A 13,667-nucleotide genomic window follows, 5' to 3' on the forward strand; every position below is an offset into this window, starting at 1 on the left:
GCTGAGGGGGAAGGGAAGGGAACCAAAACATTTTTTTTTTTGTATGTTGGGAGATTTTCTCTCTCCTTTGTCCAAAATAACATGAAAGTCCTGCTACTCAACAGTTCTTATTAATATCGGACTTCTGCTTTATGAACAGTTATAACTTCAGACTCACCGGAACATAAAATACTACCACATTTACAGGACATCTACAGCACAATTTTTTTCTCTGAAATATTTTACTCAATGTTTTATTTTGCAGCAGATGAAGTAGAAAAATTGAATCACTTAGCCAGGATGAACGAACTCCTAGAAAATCCAAACATGTTCTATGCACATAAAATACGCTCACACATAAACACAGACACAGATAAATACATACTTTCAGCCAACAATATTATAAGTCCATGGTCTCATAAAAATTTTAGCAATCAAAATAAGGATGAGTTAAAAAGGAACACTAATAACATTTGCTAAGCAAAACTGATGTAACTAGGACTGCAGTCAACAAAGAACTGTGTCTTGTACAGGATCCTTTAAGCAACTGGAATATTCAGGTTGCAGTTATTCTGAAAACCCGTTTAAATGAGCGTCATAAACTTTCTTTCACTATCTCCTTCACACCTTTCCAACTTACCTATTGTAATAAAAGCTGACCTAAGTTTCAAGCTTCAAATACAAGTTCTTCCAAGCTAGTGCTTAAAAACTTCAACCACTGTCAGCATTCCTTTCTCTGACTAATTTACATAAAGAGTTTAATTATCAGGATTTAAATTAAATATATATATATATATCAATCAGGGAATGAGAAGTATTCTCTGTTTATCATATACCTAAAAGAAAAGGTGGAGATGGAAGCTTCCACAGTTTGAAAAGAATGAAAGAATTTAAAGTGATGGAGAGGACAAAAACCAATTAGTTTCATAAGCATGATCTCTGATTTGCATGGTATAGTGATTTCACTATAGTAAAGCTGCTCCTTTGTATAGACACTTGAATGAACCAGGATTTTGTGATAGAAATAAATCATATCAGGAAGCTGATATCTTTGTAAAAACAAACAAATGAACAAACAAACAAAAACAAAAACCAAAACCACAATAGTAACAACAGCAGCTGAAGGGAAAAAAAAGAAAAGAACAACCAGCCATCACAATACTGGAGAGAGAAAAAAAGAAAAAAAAAAAGGCAAGTTCTCCTAAAATAGAAATCTACAAATATCAAATAAAAATCAGTCAGCCAGTCAGAACAGGCTGGGTAAATCCCTTCTAAATTACAATTAAAAGTTCAACAGCACAATACGGCATTCAGCTCTGAAAACATATTAAAATAAGCATACTCTATAAAGAAATCTGTTGTCCAGAGTAAAACCAGCATAGAAGACATACCGGAGGTTTCTCCAGCCCAGGTTTTCCAGATCTCTGTGGTTGAAGAGGTTTAAAATAGTGAGATGAAGACACTTATGCTTTCACTTTCATCCTGATGATGGAAAAGGAGAGAACGATAGTCTCAAAGCACAATTCAGTACTCTAGCTGCCAAATTTTCCATTGTAAGCTGATGGCCAGGTGTCTTCAAAAGTATTTCTTCAAATTGCTGTCTTTTAATCTCTTGTAAAGATTAATACTTATACATCTTAAGTGATTAATACCTATTATAAAACTAATAAGAACCCAAGCACAGATAAAGGACTGTTTTATTTATTTCATCTGCAGAGTATAACAAGTACATATTTTTACACAATGTAAACAGCATAAAATAGTGCAGGACCTACAATAAACCTACAATGGAGGACTCCCATTATCTCATACTTGAAAAAATGCAGCTTTCACACGTTGAAATGTTGCTAATGTAATCTATGCAATTGAGGAAAAAAAAAGAAAAAGAAAAAGAAAAAGAAAAAGAAAAAGAAAAAGAAAAAGAAAAAGAAAAAGAAAAAGAAAAAGAAAAAGAAAAAGAAAAAGAAAAAGAAAAAGAAAAAGAAAAAGAAAAAGATCACTGAAAGGATTCAGTGATTGCTATTAATTGGTTTTCTACAAGCCAGGATATATTTCCAGAGGCAAGTGTTAGCTGTTCTTGTGGTAACAGACTGTTTTTTGTGCAAGCTTTTCCTGAGCTGCCAAAAGCACTCGCCCCTTGGCAGGCAGCCAGCACTGATTTTAGACCCATAACAGGAGCTATTCTCTAACGTGGTTGCTTTCACTGAGAGGAGCTTTCTCAGCATTGTACTGGTGGTTACTGCAACAGTCAGCATATTCTTGGAAACAAGCTTTAGCTCTAAATTAGGAATGAGATGCTGTAACACATTGCTCTAAATTTTGCACACCTGTCAGCAGTAGCTTTTGAAGCCTTGAAAGTGCTGCAAGATGATCCTCATTCTCCGTTGCCTTCCTGCAATTCAAGGTCTCCTTGAAAATGGCAGCAAACGGCGTCTGAGCCAGGTACCCACTCACCCAGCCCATCTTCTTTACAGGTGAAACTTCTCCTGATCCCTCATTTCACATCTCCTAATAGTCTCTCCCAGCCAGCACAGGTTTTGAGAATCAGAACACAGACTGGTGTTTCACTCACCATGAATTAGTATGTAATAGATGTAAGATTTTTTTTTTAAGCACAGAAAAAAAAAGTGAGGTGGTGGTAGGCTGAGCAGAGCAATGGAGATTCTTTCCTTGGTGGTTAAGAATAAGTTGAGATAGGAAATATCTTTCACTCTTGTTTATAGCTCTATCAATAAGCAGAAGGCAGCTACAACATGTGATCCATCTGGCAAGCGTCTTACGTACTCAAAAGTCTTCTGATTTTGAAGTCAGGTTATCAGGATTCCAGTGTAACTTCTAAAGCACATCTCTGTACTCTGGGAGGATTGGTCAGCATTTCTTCATGACGCACAACACCATCTTATCAGACATCAATCAGACAGGCAATCATTCAATAAGTCCCCGTCATTCCTGAACAAGAAAAGGACAAGAAATTTCACAAAACATCCTTTTGTTAATAATTGCAGCTGCAGTTAAATTCCACTCTTTGAGTTCCAGCCACTTGTACCACAAGAGTGGGTTTGCATGTCTCAGCACCTGATCTGTTGTTTCCACGAACTACTCAATTTGACCTAAAAGCATTTAAGGTTCAGTTCCTTGGTGAGCATACACAGCAAAACGCCATATCGTAATCATTAAGTAGATGACTGAATGCTGAGAAAACCTCAAACTCCCTTCTTCAAGACCTTTGGCAGGAATTCTCAGGGAACAAGATCTGATAAGTGGCATTTATCTGTTCTCTTTCCGGTGAAGAAGTAAACGATTCTGTGAAATCTGTTAGAGGAGAGCTATTCATGTTCTTTTTGTTCCTCTGTTCCAACCGCCACAAAAAAATACATTACAATACCCTATTAACAAAGACTGTTTACAGTGATGCAAGAGGAGCTGTCTGCTGACCCAAAGAGGCCTTCAGCTACTTAGGACTGTCTGCAGTATTTATTTAAAGAAACGAATATTGAAGAAAGAAAGTCATCTTCAAAATTCGTTTTAATCTGACTGTTTTCTTTGGACACTAGAAAAAGAAAAGCAGATAAACAGAATAATCCTATTCCAGTTTTATTTGGTTTAAATGATGAGTTCCTTCTGTGACAGTGAACATGCTTTTGTATTCTGTATTTCAAGTACTTCATGGCAAATGAAGTACTTAGATGGAACTATCTTGAAGATTGCTGCTCTCCATTATTATAATAACAATTATTTTTAATATTTTGAATCCATCTGTGCTCTTGACTGCAATTAAACATTCACCTGTTTTCCAGAGAGTGCAAACCTAGAAGAAAAATTGCGTACACATTTGTATCTCTGCACATTTAGCTACACATTTGTTTAAAATTCATATTGTGCCTTTGAACACTCCTTTCAGTAACACATTGCTTCTGAAGGAAATAGTTATTCATCACCAGTCCCCTTCACCATGTGTAATTCACATTTGACTTGCTTCTACTGCAAATAAACCAAACTCAGTGTCAGTTTCTTACCGTTTTCCAAGTCCTGTAAAGATGAAAACAGTTTTTGGTTTTGCTTTTGGCTTTTGTTGTAGTTTGTTTGGTTTTAGATGGTTTTTTGTTTTGTTTTGTTTTGTTTTGTTCTTTCTTTTCCTTTTTTCTTTTAACTGTTTATATTAGAATTCAAAGAAAACATTTTTCAAAAGCATTTTCTTACCCTAGGTATGAGCTATATAGAGCCATAGGAGCAAAGCTATTTAAAAGTGCAGCTACAGAGGAAAACTGTACACCCTAATATTGTCTCTAAACCCAAGTCTTTCTCCCTAAGCAGAAATGCCTGAAAGTAAAAAGCAATTTACGTGAGCAAGACTGGAAGAAAATCAAAGGCTATTCCTTTAAGAAAAATATCTCTCTATCATTCCGAATTGTTGGATTACAGCTCTGCTACTTTTGTGCTTCAGTTGAGCAAGTTACAGATATTAAACAGAATGGCACATCACAATAGGACATGAAATGAATTATAGCATAATGAGTGAACACATCTACTGTATTATTATACATAGTCACCTTTTATGTATTATGTAAAAGAACCCAACTTGAGAGATCCAACTAATTTTTCATTTCAAAATAATTTTGTAGAGAACAGTTATGGTGTCAATTACTTCAGTATCAAATACCAGATTTTTTTGAAAGCTGAAAGGTGCGGGAGAGGAAAATGGAGGTAAGTACATCACCAATCACTTGGACAGCACTGATCTCAACACATCGCTGTGAAAACAGCAACAACAAATTTCAACCCTGTTTTGTTATCCAGCAGCATAGCTGCTCAGCTCAGGGTAAATGGCAATGTTGCCCCGGCTCTCTGAAGAGGCTGCACGGAGGTCTTAGCGGTGCCTTGGGAGAGGTGCACAGCTGCACTCTCCATCCTATTTTATAGGGAGCTGCCTACACTGATGAGGGGTTTTTATTCAGTAAAACTGATGTCCTGTGGAAAATAAGGCAGAACAAAGCGGAACAAAGCACCCTTCTCCAGGAGGAAATACCAGCACCTGCAGAAATGAGGCTGCTTGAAGCAAGAGGGGAGGCAGATCAGAACTGATTGCATCTTTAAAAAGAGATGAGAGTGTGTTAAGATTCTGTAACTTCTGCTCAAACAAAATGGAGCACAAGACTCTTCAGCCGTCGGGAGCATATTCAAGCTAAGGCCTTGATCCAAAGGTGATCCTACTGAAGCCTATGTCCATCAGAACTTATGGATGCTCGAATAGAAAATGTTTTACCTTAGTTTCTAGGATTATAATGGCTTGTATGGCCTTGTGACATTTAGTCATGAAAAGAAAAAGGTCTCAGCTATAAGAACACCATCGGAAAAACAGGCTATGGAAACTGCACAACATACATATATATAGTGTCTCCAGATGAAAACCACAGCTTTTTTTGTTTTAGGTTTATTCATGTCATTAGTTCGTAGCTCATGTACATGTAGCAGAAGGCATTTACCTATTGGAGAGGTAAAATATTTAAATAGATTAGCAATCTCTATACAGTTGATAGTGGTTTAACAAATGCAACAAAACAAACAAACAAACAAAAAAATACAACCTAGAGTAATAACTTCATAATATTTTATGTATTGAAAAACAAATTCATTTTTAAGAAAAAAAAATTAAAATATTCTTATATTTTACCTTGGTAAAGAGATTTACTGCAAACATGAACTTACCTACTCACCATGCATAACCTGTAAAAGAGGATAAATTTGAAACTATTCTATGGAATCAATCACAGATTTTCCTATGGTTACCAAAAGGCTATTTAGAACTTTTTAATCACAGAGGATCTTATTTCTAGCAAATCTTTGAGTTCCCTTTGGCTTTTGCAAAATATTGATCCTGTTTGTCTCAAATCCTCACATAAACAATATTTACATAACATATGTCTTTACCAGTTTTAAAGGAAGTAGCTCTTGGAATAAAAAGGTAAACAAGGATACCAGTGTAAATCAATGGAGGCATCTTCTTACCCCTGGGGCTCATAGAATCATAAAATGGCTTAGGTTGGAGGAAACAAAGATAGGGTTAGGGTGGGGAGACCTTACTGCTCTCTTCAAATACCTGAAAGGGGCTCAGAGTGAGAGCGGGGAGGGTCTCTTCTCACTGGTGAAGGGAAATGGCCTCAAGTTGCACCAGGGTAAGTTCAGATTAGATATCAGGAAGAATTTATTTACATAAATGGTGGTTAAGCACTGGAATAGGCTCCCCAGGGAGGTGGTTGAGTCACCATCCCTGGATGTGTTTAAAAACCGTTTGGATGTGGTGTTCAGGGATATGATTGTTAGAGTCAGGCTAGTATGGTTAGGTTGCAATTGGACTTAATGATCTTTAAGGTCTTTTCCAGCCTGAGCAATTCTATGATTCTATGACCTTAAAGATCATCCAGTTCCAACTCCCCTGCCATGAACAGGATTGCCAGCCACCAGATCAGGCTACCCACAATCACATACTGCCTGGTCTGGAGTGCCTCCAGAGATGGACATTCACAATCCCTTTGGGTAACCTGTTCCAGTGCTACCTTCTCAATAAAATTTTCTTCTATGCATCTAACCTAAATCTTCCCTCTTTTAGTTTAAAAACATTCCCTCTTAGCCTTATCACTATCAGACCATGTAAAAAATTGTTCCACCTCGTGCTTGTGAGTTCCCTTCAAATACTACAAGGCTGCAGTGAAATTTCCCGGGAACTATCTCTCCTTCAAGCTAAACAAGGTTCAGCCATTTCCTTCCACAGAAAATGCTGTTTTTACCTTAACTCGTGAAATAGAAAGTATACAAGACTCCAAATATCATACAGAAAACGGACTTCCATGACTGACAATGCTTGCTATTATAAATGATGAGCAAGGATGCACTTAAAGGAAAAAAAGAGACATGGTTATTACACACTTCCTCCTCTGCCATCTGTTCACGTAACAATCACTAGAGAAGGCTTTCAACTACCATACAATCTTTTGTTGACATTCACCTGTCTGGAGCCTAGGTTCAGAAAAAGAGAAATATGATTCCAGTTGTGATGATGTATTTATTAGAACACTGTTTAGGGACTGAGAGTAAGCTTAATATTTTAAGTTTCTTAAAGGTCTGCCTGGGAAACTGCTACAAGCTTCTCTGTTACATTAAGTCCTCCTGAGCCACTACTACATCTGAGAGTAACACCACAGTGCAAGGCAAATGCCAACTGACAGACATTATGATATCTCTCAGAGAGGTACCTGATTTTGTACATGATCCTGCATAATGAGACACAATGTGCAAGCATTCTGGATTCTGGAATATCTATAGATGTGTCAGGTTTTCACATTACCCTGTCTTTCTGGTCTCAAATTTCTTGAAGCAGTTATGTTAAAAATATGTTTCTGTTCTTTATGTAATCATCCATTGAAATAATGTTATATGGTTTATAAGTGAATACCTGAGTTAAAGATAATAGTCGCTCTTCCCACTTCTAATCCATAGATATCAAAGTGTCTTATAAAGAAGCATATTTATCAACTATATTTTAATAAAGAGTAAGAGCTAAGTTAAAGTAGCTTTGCAGAAAATTTATGTAACTTTCAATGAAGAACATTATCAGAATATCTGATTGGGAGTCACTGTGAAATAACTGATCCATTATGGCCATTACTGAAAAAAGAAACAAGATTTACATCAGATCTCATGCTCCTGCCAAAGCCTTGGCTGTAGGTATACAAACTGTAACAACAGTTTGAAAGCAACAACAAACACACTTTTAGGATCTCCTAGCTTATAGGTCAGTAAAGAAATAGTAGGAGTTAATGTTTCATCTCCTAATTCTTTAATATAGAAACAAATAAACCTGTAAACAAATGAAAGTTGAATATATCAAGCAGTAAAGCAGATTAAAAAGTAGTTCACAGGAAACTTTAGGCTCATAGTTCAACCTAGACCTCTAGAACCAACTATCAGAACGCCACATTTGTTTCTGTTCTCGTAAGGCATGAAGACGTTGACAAAAGACACTGCACATAGAGCAGAAGGCAGTCCTCAAAGCCAAAGAAGTTGCAGCCCAGGAAAAAAGATAGGAAAAAGATGGACTCAGGCACATGGCTGTGTATCTGATGGTTGAGGTCATTATCCTGCCCTGTTGACAATGCCACTGCTCAAGCATTTGCACTCAGTATATTAGAGCAGGAGGCTGAATCTGGGGCTTCCATCTCATGCTGGTCTGCAGCAAACTTATTTCCTCACAGAAGAGCTGTCAGATACCCAAATAAAAAATTCCCTTATTGAAAGACTTGCATTATAACTGAGAGAAAAGGGCATATCTGAGATGAGGTAGCACTGCCCAAGGCAAAAGCCCTTACAAGAACTCAGAATATTCTCATCTTACAACCTATCCAGGGCATAAGAGCTTGAGATGCTTTCAGATAAGGACAGGTTTTTTTTGTCTTTTATAGTGTTACTACAGACGCGGGAATTTCCCTGGTGCTGAATTCTCATGAGAGGTATTCAGGGTGAAGGTGATGCAGTATCTCCCTCTGCACTCCTATCTGTAACAGCATGCTGGGACTACCAGGTGGAAAACACTGACAAGGCGCTCCTTACATATTTGGTATTTCTGTGCCACCATTGAGGGTCAATCTTTCAATGAGATCAGCAAGAGAAACCACAGTGCTCCACAATCATTCTGTGTCCCTCCTTCTAAAGAAATCTTTCTGGCAGCATGTGAACAACTGGGCTCAGAAGCACAACAACTAACGGGGATTATCAAAACCTGCTCACGTGAGCAACTGTATCATGGGGCACATCCCCAGCAGTAACACGAAGTAGCCTGCTGTATTTTCAGCAGGCTTCATATGGCATTACTTACTCTTTAGCACATGCACTTTCTCTGCTAAGTAGCTGCTTTCTGTCAACACCGCTATGGCTGGAGTTCAGCAGTAAATAAAGCTTTCTCTGCCCTGTTCCTGCGGCTTGTCAAATACACCGGACAAAGGTGCCACATAAATGTCACCAGTTATTTTAGGTGATTCCCTAAGGTGGAAAGCTGCTATAAAAGATGTCAAGAATAAGTGATATCTCAGAACTCACAGCAGAGACATTATCCTTTTTAGTCTCCTCTCAGAAGCCATTGCATCAAATAGATGAAAAGTTTCACAGAGGTGGCCGAGCACAAGTGTGTATTCTCCTACAGTATTCTTAACATGCTGGAGAGCAGAGAGTTCTTCTTTTCTTTTTTGAATATTTGTTTGAGCATGCCAGCTGCAATCACCCTCGTGACTGTTTTCTGCATTAGAAAATTCAGCCATCTACTTTTTTTTGGTATTCCCTTACCTATCTGTTGTATTTAAGCACTAAAACAGTTGGGAATCCAACTTCAGCTGGGTTCAGCTGGCTTCAACCAGACCTTTTTTTTTTTTTTTTTCCAAAATCTGAAAGTGGTGCAAGACCACACATAAACTGTGCTCACATTTTCCTACCTTGCACTTTGGTGTATTAGATTCTGAAAAGCTATGCAGGATGATGGATAGTGATTTCTCTGGTGGACTGCTGTTCAGCTTCTGAAAAAAGTGTTTGAAAATTGAAAAAAAAATGGAATAAGAGAAGTTAGATTATATGAAACAACACTCTAGGTGATCTATCAAAGCAGTTACCTCGCATTTTTCCAGCTGCAGCATTGTCCAGCCAAAGTATATAAATACTTCTGGCAAGATTCCAGATATTTTTGCTAAGCATTAAGAAAGGCCTGATCTTGAAGACAAGATTGATACAATTTAGCTTGGTTGGGATAGCTGATTGTGTTTTATGTGGAATAATTTGGCTTCTAATGCTATTTTCCCCAACTTTTCCTGAGGTGTAAGTGAAAGAAGTGAAGGGATATTCAGCAACCCTCATTCCCAAGCCACATCTCTCCCAGAAGCAGACAGAAAGCAGCTAGTACAACTGATGACCCCCAGCTCTAATCAGCCTTCTGTGCAGCAAAAAATATCTCTCTCTCCTTGCAGTTACTCTGAGCAGCTTGCAGCTCTCAGTTTGTGCAGATGCAGTCCAGGAGACTCTGCTGATCCCACGTGCCCCAAACATGACCACTGACAGATTGGAGAAGCATGTGCTGAGCTGCCAAACTCAGAAAAATCCAAACACTTCAGCATATAGCAGAAACAGATCTCTTGTCTGAGCTGATGGAGTAGAAACCTAGCAAGTTTAAGTAGGCTGTGGCACATTGCATTAGAGCTTGAATAATGTGCAGTTTTCCTTTTAACTATTGTTTTTAGATAAGCAGTGTCATAATAAATAGACCTAGCAAGAAGCACTCATTTTTCAGCAGCAGTGAAGCACTCCAAATGAGTGTTTTCTGTTTGACAGCCCTTCTCTCCCACTCACTTCACCCACCTTCCTTCGTTCCCTCCCTCACACCAAACTTTTTTCAAAATAAACATCATTTAATTCCATTACCTTTACATATTCAGGTCAAACGCACAGGAAGGAGTGCCAGACATCCACTGCCCTCCAGCTGTGGGCACTCCTCCTTAAATGCCTTGCACACTACTTTGAAAGCAGTCTGATTTTCTCTGCCTCTGGATCAGAAACTGCAGGACCTCCAACGTTCACAGGAGCCTCTTCAATTCCAGGCAGTGCTGTTTTCTTCACTTGCTTTTTGTGCTGGTGTTATCCTTCAGATTTAATGCCTTTTCATTCTTGATGAATAAACATCTGAAGTATTTTCAGATGACATTACTACCTGCTCTCAGCTTGCCAGCTCACTAGATTAAAAGAACATAAACTCTCCTTGCATGACAGTCCCTATTCCCTTGATTTTCCAGTTTGCCTGGTAGGCCCTTCTCTCAATCAGGCTCATTTTCAATTAAGTTTTTAAACACAGGTGACCAGACTTGCACTCACCATTCCAAAGTCTCACCAGTGCCTTGTACAGTGGTAGCAAGACTTCCCTCTCTCTGCTGCAAATATCTCTCCCAATGCACCTTAGATTACATTTGCATTTCCAGTGGCATGCCCAGTCCAGCAGTACTCACTGCTCCTTCTCCTCCTCCTCCCCCTCCCATTTCTAGCAGATGAGCACCTCAGAAACTCAGTAAAGCAAAGGGTTGGCAAGACAGATGACCACTCCTGCTGCATCTCTTTTTTTAAGGCTGCTCAGAGGAAGAAAGAGGCCTAACTGAATCTGTAGCAGCTGTGACAGCCAGCCAAATCCTGTGAATATGTCCCACTTCCATTTGCTGAGCAGTCCCCAAGATCCAAACCAAGCCACAAACAAGAGCATCTCTTCAACTTTGGGATATTTCTCAGTTGGGAAGGAAGTGAGAAAACAGCAGCAAAGTCACACGCACGCAGACACGTTAGATACGACACAGACATTATTTTGAGTGTTATAGGTCTAAACGAACTAAGCTGATTTCCAAAGGACATGGGTATTTTTTAAATCAGGCAAAATGTGTATGAGGAAATGAGAAGATAAACATAAAATTTCGCTTCGCAAAAATATATTTTTGTTGAAATAGTATCATCACTGTAAACACTTAGGAGGTTCTGCTGTAAAATAAGCAGAATTTTCTGTGCTCCAAAGAGAAAGCCCAGTACCCACCTTCGTTCTTTCAAACTCATTACTTTCTGTAAGAAAACCATGCCATCTTTCTATTTTAGATTGACTGTAAATTGGGCTTCACACCTGACACCTCAAAGCCGGGCTGAAACGTATGGAAATCTATTAACTTCATACCATGTATTTTAGAATTTTCTTTCCCTGCTCCGTAAGCAGCTTCCAGCGACTGGGCAGAAGACTGACAGTCTATAAAGTAACAGAGCAACTGCCTTGTTTGCACACTCGCTGTGCTCGATAAGGCCTTGAAACTCCCGATTCCCCAGAGGTCATCCTTGTTCTTTTCTCAGCAGAAAATGTCTCCTTATATTTCAATTCAGCTGTGACATATCTTTATAAATAAAGGATACCTGGTATTTAGGTAGCAATTTCTGTGCAGAAGAATGTAGCAATGCTTTCTTCTGGGCTCACGTAAGTCATCTCACAAGCTGCCAAGAGGCAACACAGAGGTGGGGCTCCTCCCAACGCCTCCAGTTGTGGCCCCAGAGTCCGACCCCTCAGAAAGTACCACTTTGGCAGCATCAAGCCAACATTAAGTGACAGTAAAAAACCCAAGCCAGAATTACTGAAACTCATGATTTCCTTAAGATCTACCAGACAGATGTTCAAATGCATTCAAACATATCACAAATAATACAGGTTTCTGTTGCTCAGGAAATGAGGTAACATCTATCAGGTCACACTGCCTATCTTTATGTCAATAGCACTGTCTCAAGCCTGGTTTGTAAATGTCCTATTGTCTCTTTTCATTTATACCATTACCGTGGATCGTGCCACAGCACATTTGTTATAAAATTCTTCAAGAACAATGATAACAAAACCAAGGCAACTACTCTCCTAAGCACTTTTTAAAAAGAGATTTCATTGAGAGATAAAGATTGAGTTCTTCCACCCCTTTCTTTATCTGAATATGAAGATGTTATACAGATGCTTGCCTTGATACGATATTGAAAGACAATTTGAGTCCACATAATTACTGTAGAACAGTGTGTATGTATACACACACATATAATTTTTAAATATTTGTACTTACTGATTCTACCTTTCAGATGCATTTTAGCATTCTAGGGTAATCAGCTAAGTCCTAGCCATGGATGCAAAAGTAACTACTAGACAATTCCTCACTTCATGTGTTTATTATGCATGCAGTATCATAGGCTAATTCTCCCAAAACAAACAAAAAAATGTATTTCTGCAACAACGTTTTAGAGCACGTCCATGTGACTCAAAGTGACCCCCAGAAGAACTCCTTTGCGCTTGATGGCAGGTTTATGGACATGTTGTATATGTCAGCCTACACCATTTTTAATAATAAAAAAAAGACACTATAATACTGTTTCCTTGTAACTGAGACAGAAAATCATTTGCTAAGAGTAAGAACACTTATTGGTTTTGACATAAAAATTCCATGCTGTGAGGTGGAAACGCTGTACTCCAAATACCGGAAGAAACGTAGAATCTCGAGGGCTATGTTCAGTAACTCTTGGTTTAAAACCAGACGCGACAGGTGCATTATTTAAGAGCTTGTCAGAGATGATCTTGTACAGCACACTACTCCAGGACTCATCTCCTCTTATCCCTGGGAAGGGGACTCTCATATAAATACATAGCTGCATGTCAAGCCCACAATGCCCAAACTATCTCACCACCACTGTGTGTGGTCACTGCAAAACACTAATAATAGAAAAAGTCTTCATTACTGAATGCAACCAGTTCTCCCACAGAACCCATGTAACAGCAGGTCTTTGGCTGAGCCTCTTCTGCACACATTTGCTCTGAAAAATTCAAAAATCCTTCCTAGAAGCCATGTTTGATGTTCTTAAACATTACACCAAAACACTGCTGTACTCAGCATCATTTTGATGCCAAAAAGACATAGCAAATGCAATATAAATGTGAAACGGTTGCAGAGCAAGCTACTGCTCTGAATTTCCTGATTTCTGCACATGCAAAAATCTTTTACTCAATAGTAATTTGCTCTTCATTCTTTCAGAGCATAAATCCTCGAGTGGAAGTTAGCCATGTCAGGATTGCAGTGGGGGTGATCACAAATATGCTAGAACAGAAGAGA

Source organism: Tympanuchus pallidicinctus, unplaced genomic scaffold (assembly GCF_026119805.1).
Source record: "Tympanuchus pallidicinctus isolate F22 unplaced genomic scaffold, pur_lepc_1.0 scaffold4, whole genome shotgun sequence".
In the NCBI taxonomy this organism is placed as follows: domain Eukaryota; kingdom Metazoa; phylum Chordata; class Aves; order Galliformes; family Phasianidae; genus Tympanuchus; species Tympanuchus pallidicinctus.